We start from the raw sequence: 15,505 nt of genomic DNA, 5'->3' as shown, positions 1-15,505 counted from the left end.
TCAGAAATAAGTTTCACAGAATGCATCTGTGTAGTTTTTATTTGAAGATATTCTTTTTCCCAATGTAGGCCTCTTAGCGCTTAGCATGTCCAATTGCAGTTTCTACAGAAAGAGTGTTTCAGAACGGCTCAATCAAAAGTAAGGTTCAACTCTGTTAGTTGAATGCACAGAACAGAAAGAATTTTCACAGAATGCTACTGTGTAGTTTATATTTGAATATATTCCTTTTTCCACTATTAACCTCTTAGCGCTCCGAATGTCCACTTGCCTTTTCTACAGAAAGAGTGTTCAGAACTGCGCAATCAAAAGTATGGTTTAACTCTGTTAGCTTAATGAACATATCAGAAATATGTTTCACACAATGCTTCTGTGTAGTTTTTATTTGAAGATATTATTTTTCCCAATAGAGGCCTCTTAGCGCTCAGAATGTCCAATTGCAGTTTCTACAGAAAGAGTGTTTCAGAAAGGATCAATCAAAAGTAAGGTTCAACTCTGTTAGTTGAATGCACAGAACAGAAAGAAGTTTCATACAATGCTTCTGTGTAGTTTATATTTGAACATATTCTTTATTCCACTATTACCCACTTAGCGCTACGAATGTCCAGTTGCATTTACTACAGACAGAGTGTTTCAAAACTGCTCAATCAAAAGTATGGTTTAACTCTGTTAGCTGAATGCTCAGATCAGAAAGAAGTTTCACAGAATGCTTCAGTGTAGTTTATATTTGAATATATTCCTTTTTCCACTACTACTCTCTTAGCGCTCCAAATGTCCAGTTGCATTTTCTACAGAATGAGTGTTCAGATCTGCTCAATCAAAAGTATGGTTTAACTCTGTTAGCTGAATGCACAGATCAGAAAGAAGTTTCACAGAATGATTCTGTGTAGTTTATATTTGGAGACATTCCTTTTTCCACTATTACCCTCTTAGCGCTCAGAATCTCCACTTGCATTTTCTACAGAAAGAGTGTTTCAGAACGGCTCAATCAAAACTAAGGTTCAACTCTTTTAGTTGAACAAACAGAACAGAAAGAAGTTTCACGCAATTCTTCTGTGTGGTTTTTATTTGTAGACATTCTTTTTCCCAATATAGGCCTCTTAGCGCTCAGAATGTCCAATTGCAGTTTCTACAGAAAGAGTGTTTCAGAACGGCTCAATCAAAAGTAAGGTTCAACTCTGTTAGTTGAATGCACAGAACAGAAAGAAGTTACATACAATGCTTCTGTGTAGTTCATATTTGAACATATTCTTTTTTCCACTATTACCCACTTAGCGCTACGAATGTCCAGTTGCATTTTCTACAGACAGAGTGTTTCAAAACTGCTCAATCAAAAGTATGGTTTAACTCTGTTAGCTGAATGCTCAGATCAGAAAGAAGTTTCACAGAATGCTTCTGTGTAGTTTATATTTGAATATATTCCTTTTTCCACTACTACTCTCTTAGCGCTCCAAATGTCCAGTTGCATTTTCTACAGAAAGAGTGTTCAGATCTGCTCAATCAAAAGTATGGTTTAACTCTGTTAGCTGAATGCACAGATCAGAAAGAAGTTTCACAGAATGATTCTGTGTAGTTTATATTTGGAGACATTCCTTTTTCCACTATTACCCTCTTAGCGCTCCGAATCTCCACTTGCATTTTCTACAGAAAGTGTGTTTCAGAACGGCTCAATCAAAACTAAGGTTCAACTCTTTTAGTTGAACAAACAGAACAGAAAGAAGTTTCACACAATTCTTCTGTGTAGTTTTTATTTGTAGACATTATTTTTCCCAATATAGGCCTCTTAGCGTTCAGAATGTCCAATTGCAGTTTCTACAGAAAGAGTGTTTCAGAACGGCTCAATCAAAAGTAAGGTTCAACTCTGTTAGTTGAATGCACAGAAAAGAAAGAAGTTTCATACAATGCTTCTGTGTAGTTTATAGTTGAACATATTCTTTTTTCCACTATTACCCACTTAGCGCTACGAATGTCCAGTTGCATTTTCTACAGACAGAGTGTTTCAAAACTGCTCAATCAAAAGTATGGTTTAACTCTGTTAGCTGAATGCTCAGATCAGAAAGAAGTTTCACAGAATGTTTCTGTGTAGTTTATATTTGAATATATTCCTTTTTCCACTACTACGCTCTTAGCGCTCAAAATGTCCAGTTGCATTTTCTACAGAAAGAGTGTTCAGATCTGCTCAATCAAAAGTATGGTTTAAATCTGTTAGCTGAATGCACAGATCAGAAAGAAGTTTCACCGAATGATTCTGTGTAGTTTATATTTGAAGACATTCCGTTTTCCACTATTACCCTCTTAGCGCTCCGAATCTCCACTTGCATTTTCTTCAAAAAGAGTGTTTCATAACTGCTCAATCAAAAATATGTTTTAACTCTGTTAACTGAATTTACAGATCAGAAATAAGTTTCACAGAATGCATCTGTGTAGTTTTTCTTTGAAGATATTCTTTTTCCCAATGTAGGCCTCTTAGCGCTTAGCATGTCCAATTGCAGTTTCTACAGAAAGAGTGTTTCAGAACGGCTCAATCAAAAGTAAGGTTCAACTCTGTTAGTTGAATGCACAGAACAGAAAGAATTTTCACAGAATGCTACTGTGTAGTTTATATTTGAATATATTCCTTTTTCCACTATTACCCTCTTAGCGCTCCGAATGTACACTTGCATTTTCTACAGAAAGAGTGTTCAGAACTGCGCAATCAAAAGTATTGTTTAACTCTGTTAGCTTAATGAACATATCAGAAATAAGTTTCACACAATGCTTCTGTGTAGTTTTTATTTGAAGATATTATTTTTCCCAATAGAGGCCTCTTAGCGCTCAGAATGTCCAATTGCAGTTTCTACAGAAAGAGTGTTTCAGAAAGGCTCAATCAAAAGTAAGGTTCAACTCTGTTAGTTGAATGCACAGAACAGAAAGAAGTTTCATACAATGCTTCTGTGTAGCTTATATTTGAACATATTCTTTTTTCCACTATTACCCACTTAGCGCTACGAATGTCCAGTTGCATTTTCTACAGACAGAGTGTTTCAAAACTGCTCAATCAAAAGTATGGTTTAATTCTGTTAGCTGAATGCTCAGATCAGAAAGAAGTTTCACAGAATGCTTCTGTGTAGTTTATATTTGAATATATTCCTTTTTCCACTACTACTCTCTTAGCGCTCCAAATGTGCAGTTGCATTTTCTACAGAAAGAGTGTTCAGATCTGCTCAATCAAAAGTATGGTTTAACTCTGTTAGCTGAATGCACAGATCAGAAAGAAGTTTCACAGAATGATTCTGTGTAGTTTATATTTGGAGACATTCCTTTTTCCACTATTACCCTCTTAGCGCTCCGAATCTCCACTTGCATTTTCTACAGAAAGAGTGTTTCAGAACGGCTCAATCAAAACTAAGGTTCAACTCTTTTAGTTGAACAAACAGAACAGAAAGAAGTTTCACGCAATTCTTCTGTGTAGTTTTTATTTGTAGACATTCTTTTTCCCAATATAGGCCTCTTAGCGCTCAGAATGTCCAATTGCAGTCTCTACAGAAAGAGTGTTTCAGAACGGATCAATCAAAAGTAAGGTTCAACTCTGTTAGTTGAATGCACAGAACAGAAAGAAGTTTCATACAATGCTTCTGTGTAGCTCATATTTGAACATATTCTTTTTTCCACTATTACCCACTTAGCGCTACGAATGTCCAGTTGCATTTTCTACAGACAGAGTGTTTCAAAACTGCTCAATCAAAAGTATGGTTTAACTCTGTTAGCTGAATGCTAAGATCAGAAAGAAGTTTCACAGAATGCTTCTGTGTAGTTTATAATTGAATATATTCCTTTTTCCACTACTACTCTCTTAGCGCTCCAAATGTCCAGTTGCATTTTCTACAGAAAGAGTGTTCAGATCTGCTCAATCAAAAGTATGGTTTAACTCTGTTAGCTGAATGCACAGATCAGAAAGAAGTTTCACAGAATGATTCTGTGTAATTTATATTTGGAGACATTCCTTTTTCCACTATTACCCGCTTAGCGCTCCGAATCTCCACTTGCGTTTTCTACAAAAAGTGTGTTTCATAACTGCTCAATCAAAAATATGTTTTATCTCTGTTAACTGAATTTACAGATCAGAAATAAGTTTCACAGAATGCATCTGTGTATTTGAAGATATTCTTTTTCCCAATGTAGGCCTCTTAGCGCTTAGCATGTCCAATTGCAGTTTCTACAGAAAGAGTCTTTCAGAACGGCTCAATCAAAAGTAAGGTTCAACTCTGTTAGTTGAATGCACAGAACAGAAAGAATTTTCACAGAATGCCACTGTGTAGTTTATATTTGAATATATTCCTTTTTCCACTATTACCCTCTTAGCGCTCCGAATGTCCACTTGCATTTTCTACAGAAAGAGTGTTCAGAACTGCGCAATCAAAAGTATGGTTTAACTCTGTTAGCTTAATGAACATATCAGAAATAAGTTTCACACAATGCTTCTGTGTAGTTTTTATTTGAAGATATTATTTTTCCCAATAGAGGCCTCTTAGCGCTCAGAATGTCCAATTGCAGTTTCTACAGAAAGAGTGTTTCAGAAAGGCTCAATCAAAAGTAAGGTTCAACTCTGTTAGTTGAATGCACAGAACAGAAAGAAGTTTCATACAATGCTTCTGTGTAGTTTATATTTGAACATATTCTTTTTTCCACTATTACCCACTTAGCGCTACGAATGTCCAGTTGCATTTCCTACAGACAGAGTGTTTCAAAACTGCTCAATCAAAAGTATGGTTTAACTCTGTTAGCTGAATGCTCAGATCAGAAAGAAGTTTCACAGAATGCTTCTGTGTAGTTTATATTTGAATATATTCCTTTATCCACTACTACGCTCTTAGCGCTGCAAATGTCCAGTTGCATTTTCTACAGAAAGAGTGTTCAGATCTGCTCAATCAAAAGTATGGTTTAACTCTGTTAGCTGAATGCACAGATCAGAAAGAAGTTTCACCGAATGATTCTGTGTAGTTTATATTTGAAGACATTCCCTTTTCCACTATTACCCTCTTAGCGCTCCGAATCTCCACTTGCATTTTCTACAAAAAGAGTGTTTCATAACTGCTCAATCAAAAATATGTTTTATCACTGTTAACTGAATTTACAGATCAGAAATAAGTTTCACAGAATGCATCTGTGTAGTTTTTATTTGAAGATATTCTTTTTCCCAATGTAGGCCTCTTAGCGCTTAGCATGTCCAATTGCAGTTTCTACAGAAAGAGTGTTTCAGAACGGCTCAATCAAAAGTAAGGTTCAACTCTGTTAGTTGAATGCACAGAACAGAAAGAATTTTCACAGAATGCTACTGTGTAGTTTATATTTGAATATATTCCTTTTTCCACTATTAACCTCTTAGCGCTCCGAATGTCCACTTGCATTTTCTACAGAAAGAGTGTTCAGAACTGCGCAATCAAAAGTATGGTTTAACTCTGTTAGCTTAATGAACATATCAGAAATAAGTTTCACACAATGCTTCTGTGTAGTTTTTATTTGTAGATATTTTTTTTCCCAATAGAGGCCTCTTAGCGCTCAGAATGTCCAATTGCAGTTTCTACAGAAAGAGTGTTTCAGAAAGGCTCAATCAAAAGTAAGGTTCAACTCTGTTAGTTGAATGCACAGAACAGAAAGAAATTTCATACAATGCTTCTGTGTAGTTTATATTTGAACATACTCTTTTTTCCACTATTACCCACTTAGCGCTACGAATGTCCAGTTGCATTTTCTACAGACAGAGTGTTTCAAAACTGCTCAATCAAAAGTATGGTTTAACTCTGTTAGCTGAATGCTCAGATCAGAAAGAAGTTTCACAGAATGCTTCTGTGTAGTTTATATTTGAATATATTCCTTTTTCCACTACTACTCTCTTAGCGCTCCAAATGTCCAGTTGCATTTTCTACAGAAAGAGTGTTCAGATCTGCTCAATCAAAAGTATGGTTTAACTCTGTTAGCCGAATGCACAGATCAGAAAGAAGTTTCACAGAATGATTCTGTGTAGTTTATATTTGGAGACATTTCTTTTTCCACTATTACCCTCTTAGCGCTCCGAATCTCCACTTGCATTTTCTACAGAAAGAGTGTTTCAGAACGGCTCAATCAAAACTAAGGTTCAACTCTTTTAGTTGAACAAACAGAACAGAAAGAAGTTTCACACAATTCTTCTGTGTAGTTTTTATTTGTAGACATTCTTTTTCCCAATATAGGCCTCTTAGCGCTCAGAATGTCCAATTGCTGTTTCTACAGAAAGAGTGTTTCAGAACGGCTCAATCAAAAGTAAGGTTCAACTCTGTTAGTTGAATGCACAGAACAGAAAGAAGTTTCATACAATGCTTCTGTGTAGTTTATATTTGAACATATTCTTTTTTCCACTATTACCCACTTAGCGCTACGAATGTCCAGTTGCATTTTCAACACACAGAGTGTTTCAAAACTGCTCAATCAAAAGTATGGTTTAACTCTGTTAGCTGAATGCGCAGATCAGAAAGAAGTTTCACAGAATGCTTCTGTGTAGTTTATATTTGAATATATTCCTTTTTCCACTACTACGCTCTTAGCGCTCCAAATGTCCAGTTGCATTTTCTACAGAAAGAGTGTTCAGATCTGCTCAATCAAAAGTATGGTTTAAATCTGTTAGCTGAATGCACAGATCAGAAAGAAGTTTCACCGAATGATTCTGTGTAGTTTATATTTGAAGACATTCCGTTTTCCACTATTACCCTCTTAGCGCTCCGAATCTCCACTTGCATTTTCTTCAAAAAGAGTGTTTCATAACTGCTCAATCAAAAATATGTTTTATCTCTGTTAACTGAATTTACAGATCAGAAATAAGTTTCACAGAATGCATCTGTGTAGTTTTTATTTGAAGATATTCTTTTTCCCAATGTAGGCCTCTTAGCGCTTAGCATGTGCAATTGCAGTTTCTACAGAAAGAGTGTTTCAGGACGGCTCAATCAAAAGTAAGGTTCAACTCTGTTAGTTGAATGCACAGAACAGAAAGAATTTTCACAGAATGCTACTGTGTAGTTTATATTTGTATATATTCCTTTTTCCACTATTACCCTCTTAGCGCTCCGAATGTCCACTTGCATTTTCTACAGAAAGAGTGTTCAGAACTGCGCAATCAAAAGTATGGTTTAACTCTGTTAGCTTAATGAACATATCAGAAATAAGTTTCACACAATGCTTCTGTGTAGTTTTTATTTGAAGATATTATTTTTCCCAATAGAGGCCTCTTAGCGCTCAGAATGTCCAATTGCAGTTTTTACAGAAAGAGTGTTTCAGAAAGGCTCAATCAAAAGTAAGGTTCAACTCTGTTAGTTGAATGCACAGAACAGAAAGAAGTTTCATACAATGCTTCTGTGTAGTTCATATTTGAACATATTCTTTTTTCCACTATTACCCACTTAGCGCTACGAATGTCCAGTTGCATTTTCTACAGACAGAGTGTTTCAAAACTGCTCAATCAAAAGTATGGTTTAACTCTGTTAGCTGAATGCTCAGATCAGAAAGAAGTTTCACAGAATGCTTCTGTGTAGTTTATGTTTGAATATATTCCTTTTTCCACTACTACACTCTTAGCGCTCCAAATGTCCAGTTGCATTTTCTACAGAAAGAGTGTTCAGATCTGCTCAATCAAAAGTATGTTTTAACTCTGTTAGCTGAATGCACAGATCAGAAAGAAGTTTCACAGAATGATTGTGTGTAGTTTATATTTGGAGACATTCCTTTTTCCACTATTAGCCTCTTAGCGCTCCGAATCTCCACTTGCATTTTCCAAAGAAAGAGTGTTTCAGAACGGCTCAATCAAAACTAAGGTTCAACTCTTTTAGTTGAACAAACAGAACCGAAAGAAGTTTCACGCAATTCTTCTGTGTAGTTTTTATTTGTAGACTTTCTTTTTCCCAATATTGGCCTCTTAGCGCTCAGAATGTCCAATTGCAGTTTCTACAGAAAGAGTGTTTCAGAACGGCTCAATCAAAAGTAAGGTTCAACTCTGTTAGTTGAATGCACAGAACAGAAAGAAGTTTCATACAATGATTCTGTGTAGTTTATATTTGAACATATTCTTTTTTCCACTATTACCCACTTAGCGCTACGAATGTCCAGTTGCATTTTCTACAGACAGAGTGTTTCAAAACTGCTCAATCAAAAGTATGGTTTAACTCTGTTAGCTGAATGCTCAGATCAGAAAGAAGTTTCACAGAATGCTTCTGTGTAGTTTATATATGAATATATTTCTTTTTCCACTACTACGCTCTTAGCGCTCCAAATGTCCAGTTGCATTTTCTACAGAAAGAGTGTTCAGATCTGCTCAATCAAAACTATGGTTTAAATCTGTTAGCTGAATGCACAGATCAGAAAGAAGTTTCACCGAATTATTCTGTGTAGTTTATATTTGAAGACATTCCTTTTTCCACTATTACACTCTTAGCGCTCCGAATCTCCACTTGCATTTTCTACAAAAAGAGTGTTTCATAACTGCTCAATCAAAAATATGTTTTATCTCTGTTAACTGAATTTACAGATCAGAAATAAGTTTCACAGAATGCATCTGTGTAGTTTTTAATTGAAGATATTCTTTTTCCCAGTGTCGGCCTCTTAGCGCTTAGCATGTCCAATTGCAGTTTCTACAGAAGGAGTGTTTCAGAACGGCTCAATCAAAAGTAAGGTTCAACTCTGTTAGTTGAATGCACAGAACAGAAAGTATTTTCACAGAATGCTACTGTGTAGTTTATATTTGAATATATTCCTTTTTCCACTATTACCCTCTTAGCGCTCCGAATGTCCACTTGCATTTTCTACAGACAGAGTGTTCAGAACTGCGCAATAAAAGTATGGTTTAACTCTGTTAGCTTAATGAACATATCAGAAATAAGTTTCACACAATGCTTCTGTGTAGTTTTTATTTGAAGATATTATTTTTCCCAATATAGGCCTCTTAGCGCTCAGAATGTCCAATTGCAGTTTCTACAGAAAGAGTGTTTCAGAAAGGCTCAATCAAAAGTAAGGTTCAACTCTGTTAGTTGAATGCACAGAACAGAAAGTAGTTTCATACAATGCTTCTGTGTAGTTTATATTTGAACATATTCTTTTTTCCACTATTACCCACTTAGCGCTACGAATGTCCAGTTGCATTTTCTACAGACAGAGTGTTTCAAAACTGCTCAATCAAAAGTATGGTTTAACTCTGTTAGCTGAATGCTCAGATCAGAAAGAAGTTTCACAGAATGCTTCTGTGTAGTTTATATTTGAATATATTCCTTTTTCCACTACTACTCTCTTAGCGCTCCAAATGTCCAGTTGCATTTTCTACAGAAAGAGTGTTCAGATCTGCTCAATCAAAAGTATGGTTTAACTCTGTTAGCTGAATGCACAGATCAGAAAAAAGTTTCACAGAATGATTCTGTGTAGTTTATATTTGGAGAAATTCCTTTTTCCACTATTACCCTCTTAGCGCTCCGAATCTCCACTTGCATTTTCTACAGAAAGAGTGTTTCAGAACGGCTCAATCAAAACTAAGGTTCAACTCTTTTAGTTGAACAAACAGAACAGAAAGAAGTTTCACACAATTCTTCTGTGTAGTTTTTATTTGTAGACATTCTTTTTCCCAATATAGGCCTCTTAGCGCTCAGAATGTCCAATTGCTGTTTCTACAGAAAGAGTGTTTCAGAACGGCTCAATCAAAAGTAAGGTTCAACTCTGTTAGTTGAATGCACAGAACAGAAAGAAGTTTCATACAATGCTTCTGTGTAGTTTATATTTGAACATATTCTTTTTTCCACTATTACCCACTTAGCGCTACGAATGTCCAGTTGCATTTTCAACACACAGAGTGTTTCAAAACTGCTCAATCAAAAGTATGGTTTAACTCTGTTAGCTGAATGCTCAGATCAGAAAGAAGTTTCACAGAATGCTTCTGTGTAGTTTATATTTGAATATATTCCTTTTTCCACTACTACGCTCTTAGCGCTCCAAATGTCCAGTTGCATTTTCTACAGAAAGAGTGTTCAGATCTGCTCAATCAAAAGTATGGTTTAACTGTGTTAGCTGAATGCACAGATCAGAAAGAAGTTTCACCGAATGATTCTGTGTAGTTTATATTTGAAGACATTCCTTTTTCCACTACTACGCTCTTAGCGCTCCAAATGTCCAGTTGCATTTTCTACAGAAAGAGTGTTCAGATCTGCTCAATCAAAAGTATGGTTTAAATCTGTTAGCTGAATGCACAGATCAGAAAGAAGTTTCACCGAATGATTCTGTGTAGTTTATATTTGAAGACATTCCGTTTTCCACTATTACCCTCTTAGCGCTCCGAATCTCCACTTGCATTTTCTTCAAAAAGAGTGTTTCATAACTGCTCAATCAAAAATATGTTTTATCTCTGTTAACTGAATTTACAGATCAGAAATAAGTTTCACAGAATGCATCTGTGTAGTTTTTAATTGAAGATATTCTTTTTCCCAGTGTCGGCCTCTTAGCGCTTAGCATGTCCAATTGCAGTTTCTAAAGAAGGAGTGTTTCAGAACGGCTCAATCAAAAGTAAGGTTCAACTCTGTTAGTTGAATGCACAGAACAGAAAGTATTTTCACAGAATGTTACTGTGTAGTTTATATTTGAATATATTCCTTTTTCCACTATTACCCTCTTAGCGCTCCGAATGTCCACTTGAATTTTCTACAGACAGAGTGTTCAGAACTGCGCAATAAAAGTATGGTTTAACTCTGTTAGCTTAATGAACATATCAGAAATAAGTTTCACACAATGCTTCTGTGTAGTTTTTATTTGAAGATATTATTTTTCCCAATAGAGGCCTCTTAGCGCTCAGAATGTCCAATTGCACTTTCTACAGAAAGAGTGTTTCATTAAGGCTCAATCAAAAGTAAGGTTCAGCTCTGTTAGTTGAATGCACAGAACAGAAAGAAGTTTCATACAATGCTTCTGTGTAGTTTATATTTGAACATATTCTTTTTTCCACTATTACCCACTTAGCGCTACGAATGTCCAGTTGCATTTTCTACAGACAGAGTGTTTCAAAACTGCTCAATCAAAAGTATGGTTTAACTCTGTTAGCTGAATGCTCAGATCAGAAAGAAGTTTCACAGAATGCTTCTGTGTAGTTTATATTTGAATATATTCCTTTTTCCACTACTACTCTCTTAGCGCTCCAAATGTCCAGTTGCATTTTCTACAGAAAGAGTGTTCAGATCTGCTCAATCAAAAGTATGGTTTAACTCTGTTAGCTGAATGCACAGATCAGAAAGAAGTTTCACAGAATGATTCTGTGTAGTTTATATTTGGAGACATTACCTTTTCCACTATTACCCTCTTAGCGCTCCGAATCTCCACTTGCATTTTCTACAGATAGAGTGTTTCAGAACGGCTCAATCAAAACTAAGGTTCAACTCTTTTAGTTGAACAAACAGAACAGAAAGAAGTTTCACACAATTCTTCTGTGTAGTTTTTATTTGTAGACATTCTTTTTCCCAATATAGGCCTCTTAGCGCTCAGAATGTCCAATTGCAGTTTCTACAGAAAGAGTGTTTCAGAACGGCTCAATCAAAAGTAAGGTTCAACTCTGTTAGTTGAATGCACAGAACAGAAAGAAGTTTCATACAATGCTTCTGTGTAGTTTATATTTGAACATATTCTTTTTTCCACTATTACCCACTTAGCGCTACGAATGTCCAGTTGCATTTTCTACAGACAGAGTGTTTCAAAACTGCTCAATCAAAAGTATGGTTTAACTCTGTTAGCTGAATGCTCAGATCAGAAATAAGTTTCACAGAATGCTTCTGTGTAGTTTATATTTGAATATATTCCTTTTTCCACTACTACGCTCTTAGCGCTCCAAATGTCCAGTTGCATTTTCTACAGAAAGAGTGTTCAGATCTGTTCAATCAAAAGTATGGTTTAACTCTGTTAGCTGAATGCACAGATCAGAAAGAAGTTTCACCGAATGATTCTGTTTAGTTTATATTTGAAGACATTACTTTTTAAACTATTACCCACTTAGCGCTCCGAATCTCCACTTGCATTTTCTACAAAAAGAGTGTTTCATAACTGCTCAATCAAAAATATGTTTTATCTCTGTTAACTGAATTTACAGATCAGAAATAAGTTTCACAGAATGCATCTGTGTAGTTTTTATTTGAAGATATTCTTTTTCCCAATGTAGGCCTCTTAGCGCTTAGCATGTCCAATTGCAGTTTCTACAGAAAGAGTGTTTCAGAACGGCTCAATCAAAAGTAAGGTTCAACTCTGTTAGTTGAATGCACAGAACAGAAAGAATTTTCACAGAATGCCACTGTGTAGTTTATATTTGAATATATTCCTTTTTCCACTATTACCCTCTTAGCGCACCGAATGTCCACTTGCATTTTCTACAGAAAGAGTGTTCAGAACTGCGCAATCAAAAGTATGGTTTAACTCTGTTAGCTTAATGAACATATCAGAAATAAGTTTCACACAATGCTTCTGTGTAGTTTTTATTTGAAGATAATATTTTTCCCAATAGAGGCCTCTTAGCGCTCAGAATGTCCAATTGCAGTTTCTACAGAAAGAGTGTTTCAGAAAGGCTCAATCAAAAGTAAGGTTCAACTCTGTTAGCTGAATGCACAGAACAGAAAGTAGTTTCATACAATGCTTCTGTGTAGTTTATATTTGAACATATTCTTTTTTCCACTATTACCCACTTAGCGCTACGAATGTCCAGTTGCATTTTCTACAGACAGAGTGTTTCAAAACTGCTCAATCAAAAGTATGGTTTAACTCTGTTAGCTGAATGCTCAGATCAGAAAGAAGTTTCACAGAATGCTTCTGTGTAGTTTATATTTGAATATATTCCTTTTTACACTACTACTCTCTTAGCGCTCCAAATGTCCAGTTGCATTTTCTACAGAAAGAGCGTTCAGATCTGCTCAATCAAAAGTATGGTTTAACTCTGTTAGCTGAATGCACAGATCAGAAAAAAGTTTCACAGAATGATTCTGTGTAGTTTATATTTGGAGAAATTCCTTTTTCCACTATTACCCTCTTAGCGCTCCGAATCTCCACTTGCATTTTCTACAGAAAGAGTGTTTCAGAACGGCTCAATCAAAACTAAGGTTCAACTCTTTTAGTTGAACAAACAGAACAGAAAGAAGTTTCACACAATTCTTCTGTGTAGTTTTTATTTGTAGACATTCTTTTTCCCAATATAGGCCTCTTAGCGCTCAGAATGTCCAATTGCTGTTTCTACAGAAAGAGTGTTTCAGAACGGCTCAATCAAAAGTAAGGTTCAACTCTGTTAGTTGAATGCACAGAACAGAAAGAAGTTTCATACAATGCTTCTGTGTAGTTTATATTTGAACATATTCTTTTTTCCACTATTACCCACTTAGCGCTACGAATGTCCAGTTGCATTTTCAACACACAGAGTGTTTCAAAACTGCTCAATCAAAAGTATGGTTTAACTCTGTTAGCTGAATGCTCAGATCAGAAAGAAGTTTCACAGAATGCTTCTGTGTAGTTTATATTTGAATATATTCCTTTTTCCACTACTACGCTCTTAGCGCTCCAAATGTCCAGTTGCATTTTCTACAGAAAGAGTGTTCAGATCTGCTCAATCAAAAGTATGGTTTAACTGTGTTAGCTGAATGCACAGATCAGAAAGAAGTTTCACCGAATGATTCTGTGTAGTTTATATTTGAAGACATTCCTTTTTCCACTACTACGCTCTTAGTGCTCCAAATGTCCAGTTGCATTTTCTACAGAAAGAGTGCTCAGATCTGCTCAATCAAAAGTATGGTTTAAATCTGTTAGCTGAATGCACAGATCAGAAAGAAGTTTCACCGAATGATTCTGTGTAGTTTATATTTGAAGACATTCCGTTTTCCACTATTACCCTCTTAGCGCTCCGAATCTCCACTTGCATTTTCTTCAAAAAGAGTGTTTCATAACTGCTCAATCAAAAATATGTTTTATCTCTGTTAACTGAATTTACAGATCAGAAATAAGTTTCACAGAATGCATCTGTGTAGTTTTTAATTGAAGATATTCTTTTTCCCAGTGTCGGCCTCTTAGCGCTTAGCATATCCAATTGCAGTTTCTACAGAAGGAGTGTTTCAGAACGGCTCAATCAAAAGTAAGGTTCAACTGTGTTAGTTGAATGCACAGAACAGAAAGTATTTTCACAGAATGCTACTGTGTAGTTTATATTTGAATATATTCCTTTTTCCACTATTACCCTCTTAGCGCTCCGAATGTCCACTTGAATTTTCTACAGACAGAGTGTTCAGAACTGCGCAATAAAAGTATGGTTTAACTCTGTTAGCTTAATGAACATATCAGAAATAAGTTTCACACAATGCTTCTGTGTAGTTTTTATTTGAAGATATTATTTTTCCCAATAGAGGCCTCTTAGCGCTCAGAATGTCCAATTGCAGTTTCTACAGAAAGAGTGTTTCATTAAGGCTCAATCAAAAGTAAGGTTCAGCTCTGTTAGTTGAATGCACAGAACAGAAAGAAGTTTCATACAATGCTTCTGTGTAGTTTATATTTGAACATATTCTTTTTTCCACTATTACCCACTTAGCGCTACGAATGTCCAGTTGCATTTTCTACAGACAGAGTGTTTCAAAACTGCTCAATCAAAAGTATGGTTTAACTCTGTTAGCTGAATGCTCAGATCAGAAAGAAGTTTCACAGAATGCTTCTGTGTAGTTTATATTTGAATATATTCCTTTTTCCACTACTACTCTCTTAGCGCTCCAAATGTCCAGTTGCATTTTCTACAGAAAGAGTGTTCAGATCTGCTCAATCAAAAGTATGGTTTAACTCTGTTAGCTGAATGCACAGATCAGAAAGAAGTTTCACAGAATGATTCTGTGTAGTTTATATTTGGAGACATTCCCTTTTCCACTATTACCCTCTTAGCGCTCCGAATCTCCACTTGCATTTTCTACAGAAAGAGTGTTTCAGAACGGCTCAATCAAAACTAAGGTTCAACTCTTTTAGTTGAACAAACAGAACAGAAAGAAGTTTCACACAATTCTTCTGTGTAGTTTTTATTTGTAGACATTCTTTTTCCCAATATAGGCCTCTTAGCGCTCAGAATGTCCAATTGCAGTTTCTACAGAAAGAGTGTTTCAGAACGGCTCAATCAAAAGTAAGGTTCAACTCTGTTAGTTGAATGCACAGAACAGAAAGAAGTTTCATACAATGCTTCTGTGTAGTTTATATTTGAACATATTCTTTTTTCCACTATTACCCACTTAGCGCTACGAATGTCCAGTTGCATTTTCTACAGACAGAGTGTTTCAAAACTGCTCAATCAAAAGTATGGTTTAACTCTGTTAGCTGAATGCTCAGATCAGAAAGAAGTTTCACAGAATGCTTCTGTGTAGTTTATATTTGAATATATTCCTTTTTCCACTACTACGCTCTTAGCGCTCCAAATGTCCAGTTGCATTTTCTACAGAAAGAGTGTTCAGATCTGTTCAATCAAAAGTATGGTTTAACTCTG

The sequence above is a fragment of the Symphalangus syndactylus genome, chromosome 2, assembly GCF_028878055.3.
Source record: "Symphalangus syndactylus isolate Jambi chromosome 2, NHGRI_mSymSyn1-v2.1_pri, whole genome shotgun sequence".
Lineage (NCBI taxonomy): Eukaryota > Metazoa > Chordata > Mammalia > Primates > Hylobatidae > Symphalangus > Symphalangus syndactylus.
The sequence above is the reverse complement of the archived record's forward strand: the minus strand, read 5'-3'. Positions refer to the sequence as shown.